This window comes from Triticum dicoccoides, chromosome 3A (assembly GCF_002162155.2).
Source record: "Triticum dicoccoides isolate Atlit2015 ecotype Zavitan chromosome 3A, WEW_v2.0, whole genome shotgun sequence".
NCBI lineage: Eukaryota > Viridiplantae > Streptophyta > Magnoliopsida > Poales > Poaceae > Triticum > Triticum dicoccoides.
In genome coordinates, this window is record NC_041384.1 from 746,939,754 (window position 1) to 746,949,043 (window position 9,290).

At 46.4% G+C, this 9,290-nt stretch overlaps 1 long non-coding RNA gene across 1 annotated transcript; it reads right to left on the minus strand.

The window, feature by feature from the left end:
• Positions 1–5,083: 5,083 nt before the first annotated feature.
• Positions 5,084–7,798, minus strand: LOC119273619. Its single transcript, XR_005134926.1, has 9 exons — positions 7,707–7,798; positions 7,549–7,627; positions 6,883–6,973; positions 6,720–6,790; positions 6,565–6,634; positions 6,384–6,436; positions 6,209–6,299; positions 5,850–5,947; positions 5,084–5,262 (listed from the first exon to the last, which is right to left on the minus strand). It is a non-coding gene; the product is annotated as an uncharacterized LOC119273619 (long non-coding RNA).
• Positions 7,799–9,290: the final 1,492 nt, after the last annotated feature.

A 9,290-nucleotide genomic window follows, 5' to 3' on the forward strand; every position in this document is an offset into this window, starting at 1 on the left:
GGCTCTGAACTAAGGGTCGAAGCTGATGCGGGCGCGGCCTCCAGGGCACTGTTCGGCGGCAGAGCTAAATCATGCCCATCGTGACAGTGCGGCGCGCTTGGCTGTGGCTCGAATCCATCAAAGATCAAGTTTCCGCGGATGTCAGCCGTGTAGTTCAGACTTCCAAATCTGACCTGATGACCAGGGGCGTAGCTTTCGATCTGCTCCAGATGGCCAAGCGAATTGGCCCGCAGTGCAAAGCCGCCGAATACGAGGATCTGTCCAGGGAGAAAAGTCTCACCCTGGACCGCATCATTGTTGATGATCGGAGGAGCCATTGGGCGTAAAGATGACAACACAGAGGAACTCTCAATGAAAGCACCAATGTCGGTGTCAAAACCGGCGGATCTCAGGTAGGGGGTCCCGAACTGTGCATCTAGGCGGATGGTAACAGGAGACAAGGGACACGATGTTTTTACCCAGGTTCGGGCCCTCTCGATGGAGGTAAAACCCTACTCCTGCTTGATTAATATTGATGATATGGGTAGTACAAGAGTAGATCTACCACGAGATCAGAGAGGCTAAACCCTAGAAGCTAGCCTATGGTATGATTGTTGTTCGTCCTACGGACTAAAACCCTCCGGTTTATATAGACACCGGAGAGGGCTAGGGTTACACAGAGTCGGTTACAACGGTAGGAGATCTACATATCCATATCGCCAAGCTTGCCTTCCACGCCAAGGAAAGTCCCATCCGGACACGGGACGAAGTCTTCAATCTTGTACCTTCATAGTCCAAGAGTCCGGCCAAAGGTATAGTCCGGCTATCCGGACACCCCTTAATCCAGGACCCCCTCACCCATTGTCACCACAGATAAGCACGGAAGACATACATCAAGTGTTCTCAAATCCTTAAAGACTCAATCCGATAAGATAACTTCAAAGGGAAAACTCAATCCATTACAAGAGAGTAGAGGGGGAGAAACATCATAAGATTCAACTATAATAGCAAAGCTCGCGATACATCAAGATCGTACCACCTCAAGAACACGAGAGAGAGAAAGAGAGAGATCAAACACATAGCTACCGGTACATACCCTCGGCCCCGAGGGTGAACTACTCCCTCCTCGTCATGGAGAGTGTCGGGATGATGAAGATGGCCACCGGTGAAGGATCCCCCCTCTAGAAGGGTGCCGGAACAGGGTCCCGATTGGTTTTTGCTGACTACAGAGGCTTGCGGGGGCGGAACTCCCGATCTATTGTTTCCTCGATGTTTTTAGGGTACACAGACATATATAGACGAAAGAAGTCAGTCAGGGGAGCCACTAGGGGCCCACGAGGGTGGGGGGCGCGCCCAGGGGGTAGGGCGCGCCTCCCTGCCTCGTGGCTTCCTCGACGCTTCCCTGACGTCTACTCCAAGTCTCCTGGATTGTTTCCGTTTCAAAAATACTCTCCCGAAGATTTCATTATGTTTGGACTCCGTTTGATATTCCTTTTCTTCGAAACAATGAAATAGACAAGAAAACAGCAATTTGGGCTGGGCCTCCGGTTAATAGGTTAGTCCCAAAAATAATAATAAAAGTGTTTAGTAAAGCCCATAAACATTCAAAACAGATAATATAATAGCATGAAACAATCAAAAAATTATAGATACATTGGAGACGTATCAGGGCGACGAACAGAGCCCTCTGTTCGTGACCCGGACACCAGGAGAAGATGAGATGGGGATGGCTGGGCTGGCCTGCGGCGTTATCCACTTACCAGGGCCAGACGCCAGGGTTCCCTGGCGTCTGGCCCCTTTGCCACGTCAGCAGGTCAACGAGTAGGCGGGTTCTGATGATCCACTACAGCCACCTTTAACCTGACCAAGCCAGATTCCTACATAGTCACCACATCCACTTCCTGTGTGTAACCAATCATAGAACAAATATCATTAAGTCCATGAATTGTTTTCATTGTCTTGTGCACTCCTTTAGCTTTTACCTATACCACAACTAGCTTCCCCATAGCCAATGAATCATGATTTCGCAACTTAACATTCACCATGACATTCCCCCTTTCAAAGGAACCCAATCATACACAACATTCTCACTAAGCCTAGCAGCCGATGGAAAGTTGACCAAAAGGGTAACATCTAAGAGCTCCTTGGCCTTCCAATTCCATCTCTAGGGCTAGGCTTCTAACAAGCATGTCAGGATCACACTCCTCTGTCAGCCAGAGTATCTTCCTGACTCTTCATTGAAGGACTCAAGTCTATTGCATGTTATGCAACAAAACAACCCAAGACCTTCCCCTCCAAAACTAACTAGCGTGGCCACACTTTTTTGTGTGTAGTCAAGCACAGAAATCATAAATATGTGTCTCTTTTATGTCATTCACACACTTCACTTTCACATCACAACCTTTTGGTCCATGGTCCTTAACCCCATTTATATGGAAGATAATTTTATCACTCACAGGTACCTTTCCTATAGACACCTAAGGAACCGCAGGACCTCCTACCGAGGTTGCGCCAACAGAATTTTCCTTCGAATATTGAGCATCCACATCACTAGTGCCTCCCCTTCCCTGTGTGTTGCTCCACTAGCCGTAGATAGCACTGAATTCACCACCCGTGTCTTCCGTTGATATGCTACAACTAAGGGAGGGAAATTATTGCTCTGCATAGGGGGCATGTGCAGGTATTGGATCACCCCCGATTCCCACCATCAAAACTCCATTCACCGATATTAGCATCCCTGTGCGGGTACTAGTTAATCTAGTAGTTATTCCCTTGATAATTCCTGTGCAGATGCCTGAAAGAAAATTGATGATTCTGATCGAACTACCCCTGCTGGAAAATGCAATCAAAATTCAAATTCCCTTTCCCTTCACTCCCCCAATCACCTCAACCTCCACCCCAAGCCCAGAACCGAAATGATCTCCCATGGATACACCCGAACTACCGGGCCCCTAGTATCGGCAGTGGAACAACACTAGAGATGAGAGACGATAGAACCTAGTTGCGAACTAGGGTAGGGGTTGGTTAAATACTAGGCCTCCTAAACCCAAACCACCCAGAGGCCTCTTTGTCTCTTTCCAAAACAAGTCCCAACCTCCCCTTATCGCAGTGCGACTCAAAGTGCGAATTGAAACAAAAAGAAGTATCCCCCCAAAAAAACATCATCTCCTAAATCTCCAAAATTTTGTGTTGGCTATCGAGTGGCGAGTAGCGCCCCGTCCAGAACAGCAACTATCAGACGTCAAACTCGTCCAACCTGTCCCATGGGCAACCAAAGTGGATCAAGGCCAACACCAACTTCCACTCGTTTTCCTGAACAATTTAAAACCTTGGACTAGTGTTACTAACTGAATTAGAACAGGAAAATGAAACAGGAGCAGATTTGCAACTTGGAGCAGTGTTCACATACCTAAAATCCGGCGGCATCAACTTCGCGGGAATTTGAGCACACTTGCGTTTCAGATAGCTCGCAAAGCATCCAACTTCGATATCTGCTTCTTCACCTTGTTTTCCCCAGCTTGCTTTTGAGCACGATCCAACGCGCCCCCAAAGGTAACCAAAATAAGAGTTTCAACACTCCTAATCCTGGTCAACACTAAAGCAAACATCGTCTTCATCCAATTGCCGCGGCGCCCAAAATTAGCCACCTGGTCAAACAACATCAAGGGATTCCGGTGCATCTCCACCTCCACACCCACAAAAACTTGCAAAATGCAGCACCCTAGTGCCCTTTTTCTGGGGAACATTAAAGGAAACACCTGGCTTCTTCCTGCGAGTAAATGGCGGGCCAACTCCGATGAGAGTTGAGATGTGAAATCGCCTCAATCCCTTGCTTGTTCTAGCAACCGATAAGTTAGGGGATCCACATGTTCTAGAAGAGGCGGAACACTTGTTGGATACAACCCCATGATGCATTCTCATCTCGCTTTGTGATGCAGATCCTCCAATTTTGCCTCTGGCTCCGCCCAGAGAATTAAACCCACTGACAGCGAAGGAGGGTACCGCTCTCTGAATCTGTTCCCTCGAAGTAGATCCGCTTCGCCAGATTCTCTCGCTCTTAATTCGCTCGAGTTCGACAAATCTACCTCTCTCATCTGGATCTCAAGATTGGGTCTTCCCTCGTCGCCTGCAACACATCCTTCCACTCCCGCACGAACTGGTCCACGAGAAGGCGTCATCGCGAAGTCTCGCAACCCTCTCCAACCACAACTGCTCTCTTGTCGCCTCCAACACCTCCTGCGACATTGAGGAAATCCGCCGCAACATCTCCGGGGATGCCATCGCGAGGCAGCGCTCCAACTCCTGCCGGGCGAGGCAGGAAATGTTCTACCATCGATCCGCGCTGGGACCTCATATGACCGCTCATACGACCGGGCATACTCGTGTGATAGGCTGTCTTTGGCTCTGGAGGCGCTGAAGGAGCTCCTACCTTGGTCCCTTTGCTTCATTCTTTTTTGATAGTTGATTACACTACAAGGATTCGGGTCTATTGCAACAAAATTGTTCGTTGCAATACGTACTGATTTGTGGCAATAAGTACTTATTGCCACGAAACAGCATTCGTTGCGACTGGACGCATGGTAATAGGTTATTGCCACAAAAAAGCAATTGTGGCAATAAAGTATGCTATTGCAACAGCCATGTGGGGAGTCGCCACATGTTTTCCCGTGGCAACACTCATCTGATGCCACAATTTATTTTATGGAGATAGCTTTAATGCAACATGTAATGAATCATGGCGACTAATAGCTCGTGGCGATAGTCATTTGTGGCAACAACCTATGCCAACGACCCTCGTTTCGTGGTGCATACTGTTCCGTGGCAATAGTCAATTGTGGCAATAAACTATGGCAACAATCCTTGTTTTCATGGCATTAGGCATTTTGCCACGAACCGCTACACTTGTGGCATTAAATTATGGCAACAAATATTCCAGTCATCGTAACAGGAAATTGCAATAAACTAGTTTTGGCGGTGATAAATAGGTATCACAATAGGTGAAATGTTTGTAGCAAGAAACTATTGCGACAATTTAAATTTTCGTGGAGCTAACAAGTGGCAACCAAAAGTGGGTTGTGGCAACAGCCTATTGCAACCTAAAAAAATACAAGCATTCAATTACAATATTCAAAATCATACACATAACATGTAGATTCATAAAATTCATAATTCTGATAGCAAATATCCATCAAATGAAACTCAAATGTAATTTAGCCATCCTAATCAACTGCCAAGACTAAATTGTTCGTGCTCTAGAGTCCACTCGAGCTAGTTCTTTGGATCCTGCAATCAAGAAATTAAAAAAATAGTTCTAGTTAATGAGTCCAACATAACAACATAACATACGCCATACAATTATTCCAGCCCCATTGTTAAAAGGAACTGTCGCCAGACTAGGGGATCAGAACAGTTTTACAAGTGTAAATGTCTAAAGCATAAGCACAAGTACATGTACTAAAATCTTTCACTATTGATTTAAGTTGTGGCTCAATCTATAGTTTCAGTTAAGTTCATGTCCCTAGCTAGCACACTCATTTTTTTAAGTTGTGACTCGGTGCAGCAACAATGCATGGTGAAAGAGAAGACGCGTCTAGCTAATTATGAAGGCCAATCACATGCTCACTTGAAAGTGGACCATGAGTTTCAGGTTCTTTGTTTTCAACATCTTAAACGTGCTTTGTCCTAAAAACGAAAAGAACAATTATAGGTGCGGTAACCACTGTCAATTGCTTTGGATTCATGCAAAAAAAGTCTGGGCAAACATAGAACCACGCCTCATGGTGAAAAGTAAACATATTGCATGTCAAAAGACAAAGTTGTACTAGAGGAGCGTCAATTAATTTGGATTGGAGGAGCAGATATAATGTTACCTTGAACTTATCCGCAGAACCAGCTTCTGCATAAGCCTCGGCAGCTTTGGAGGCAGGTTCTTGTAGACCAAGGACTGGGCAATGAGGGTCGTCAGCACCTGCATCGTAATCGATAAATGAAGCTCCAGCCGCAAGAAAAATGTTGAATTAACATTAATTTTTAAACGAAGGGTTAACAACAGTTCTGGCTCAACCATAAAATCATAAAACAAAAATATATACTGAAGACTGGAAGCCCAGCCCTGACAAGAGCTCATTGAACTCATAAAAGAGAAGTGAGATACTTTTTAATATGTTGGGTCGTGCAATAACTATTGGACGAAGCAGAAGCACTCAATAAGAAATATGATTGGTTGTACCATTTAGGAGGAGTGGACATGGTGCAATCAGAGGAACTGAGTAGGGAGCATCAAACTGTTAAGCCATAGAAGGTGCTATCTTGTCCCAAACCTGATAAAAATATGTCAATACACGATCGTCAAACATTTACAATGGAACAATCAGAAATAAATGTCAAATAAATCAGATAGTCACCTTTTTCACAACCTCTGCATCTATTTCACTCTTCCCTGAATCAATTCTTGCTTCTACAGGAAAGACAAAACAACATAGATACTTATATGTAAATGTTCTGAACTGATACAATATATTCAGCTGTGATCTATATTTTTCAATGGTGTGTGCCCAATCTTAAAGAGGATGCATGGTATCTAACCTTCAAATAAATGCTTAATGCTATCAACTCTAGCTTGCCACATGTCATTATCTACTGCCCATTGAAATCCCTGTAGCCACCACAAAGAGCAGTGCTTTACTTACATGGGACAAATCACAAAACTATGTGCACCCATAAATTACTGCTGTGTGTACCTGAACACCAATTATTGGAAGAACAACATTGTACCGTGTATCCACAAAAGCAGCAAAGCATGCATGCATTCCTATATTCAGCTCCAAATAAAAAAGATAAATTTTCTAAAAGTGAAGTCTATGTATTAATTCAGTATCATGATGCAATCATGATCTATAATACCTCCGAGTGATTAACCAGCAATCCCTATCCTAGAGGTATCGACATCGTCCCTTGCACTAACATAATCTCCAAGCTTTATCAAGTCCCACACCTGCACATGTTCCTCACTCAGTATCGCAAAAAAAAACAGGCACAACATGTTTTGAAGTATGATATACCAGGTCATACCATAGAAGACAATCATAAGGAGAGAACCAGACCAAAAGAATAAATCCAGAATTCAACTGAAGTGCCAACCCAGATAGTGTAGTTATGGCACCAGTACAGCTGGACTAACACCAAAAACAGTGGTAATCCAGAGCTAATACTTAATCAGAAATAATTCCAATGCAATCCCTTGTTAACCTTCCCAAGCTGCCTCCGCAAGGCCGCTCTGTAACTCATCAAGATATCACCACCACTATGTGCTAGCTTTGCTTCCTTTCGTAGGATTCAAGAACAGATTCACATACATCTCTCATCATTTTAAGTGCAGCTGGCTTATCAGTCACATTATTAAAGCCTAACTTCTCAATGAGCTGCTACAAAGACAACACGCCGGCAATAGCAGATATTTTTCATACCATTGTTGCTTCACAAATAAAATAAATATTGGTACTTTTTGGTTTGATTAGTACTCATACGCATACAGTTGCAGAATTATGTAGAGAAGACGTGAATACTAACATCTCATATTGAACTCCTCGTGGCCTTCTAGCTCTGGGTGTCACCATCACGATCACCCATCGTCTTCATCATCCGACATCTTCACAATAAAATCAGAGTAAGAAACATTGTAGTCATGAACTACATTATGCGAAATTATCAAAAACAAGAGATACTACATTAGCAGTGCATGGCTCCTCCATGGCCGCCCGGAGGAGGGGAGCCAGGCGACGCCCGCTGGCTCGACTTCGCCCAAACGTAGACGCCGCCAAGGGAGGGCGCACTGGCCGGGGTTCGCGGTGGGCAGCACGGGGAGCGGGGCGCTGCCGAGGGATGTCGCCCTGTGACGCAGTGGACGACGCGAGCGGGCGGCGCGCTCGCGAGTATCCCGCAACGGACGAGGGGCGGCGGCCGTGGGCCGGGGTCTCCGGCAGCGGGCGAGGGCGACGGCCTCTGACAGCGGGCGGGGTCGCGCGGGTGTCGGGCAGCCGACGGGGCGTGCGGCGGCGAGCGGGCATGGCCGAGGACACGGAGACGCGGCCCGCATCGGAGGGTCCGGAGGAGAGGGAGGAGGGCGAGATCAAGGATGACGACTCCTCGTCGGCGGCACCGCGCGGCACGCTGGGCAAACGCCGCATCCGCTGGACGACGCTAGGATTTCTGGACGTTCTAGGATGGGAGGAGATCGGGAGAAAGAACAACCTGAACCAGGGACGAGAGCTCCAGATCTAATCGCCGGTGAAGACGCGTGTGATTTGGTTTAGAATAGTAATCGTGGGTCGTTAGGAAGGGTCTTTAGCGGCAAGATAAATACTCTAATTTTTTGGTGGGAACACAAAATATTGGCGCAAACTACAGTAAACCAAAATTATGTGGTGGGAAAATAATTTTTTTGGAGGGAATGTTTAGAATAATGAAATAAGTTGGAAAAAATAATATTTCAAAGCAATATGAGATATATATGTTGCTAAATCGTCTCACGATCGTCATCTTCCCTCGGAACTAGATCGTGAGATTCCTGATGAAATCGTCCCACGTCCGTCATCTTTCCTAAGTCCGGCGGTAGGCGGCATGCGGGAAGCCCGCATCCATGGCCGGTGGAGAGGCTCGAGCTCGCGGGCGAAGGTCGGGTAGAGGGACAACAGAACTGCTTGGTCAGCACCGAGGATGGAGGAAGCGGGCGACGGGAGCCATGGCCGACCAGGAGCGGCGTGCAAGGTCAGAGGGGCGGCTCGCCAGCCGGGGCTTGCCGCCCGGGTCAGGACGGCACGAGCTGCAGCCTGGTAGGGGTGGCCATCGCGCGAAAGTAGGGTCGCGACCGGTGCTAGCGCGTTGTCGCCGGACGACCCGGTTGTAGGTACAACCAGGTTTGCACTACAATTTCAAGAATCATCAGCAAAAACTTGGCTAGTTTTGAACTACAACTCACAGAAACCTCATGTGGCCCTCGCTTTAAAACTACTAGGTAATACTCTTGCCTTGGAACACAAGTACAAATGGGATGGGTTGGTGAGATGGTCGATCTATATCAGTCTCGATCTCACATTTTGATCTTGAGATGGGGTGATCTCAACATCTTTCATCTTACCGAATAGTCCATGGAGGGTTCCTCCGCGCCAGAGTAGGTCCAACATAATCATGTCATTTTTGTTTCAACGAAAAACATAAAAATTCAACTATGTATATTAACAACCAATCCAATTTCGTTTTGAGATTTGTTGTGTTAGCAACGTGTTGTTTCATCATGGATCTACAATTGTGTA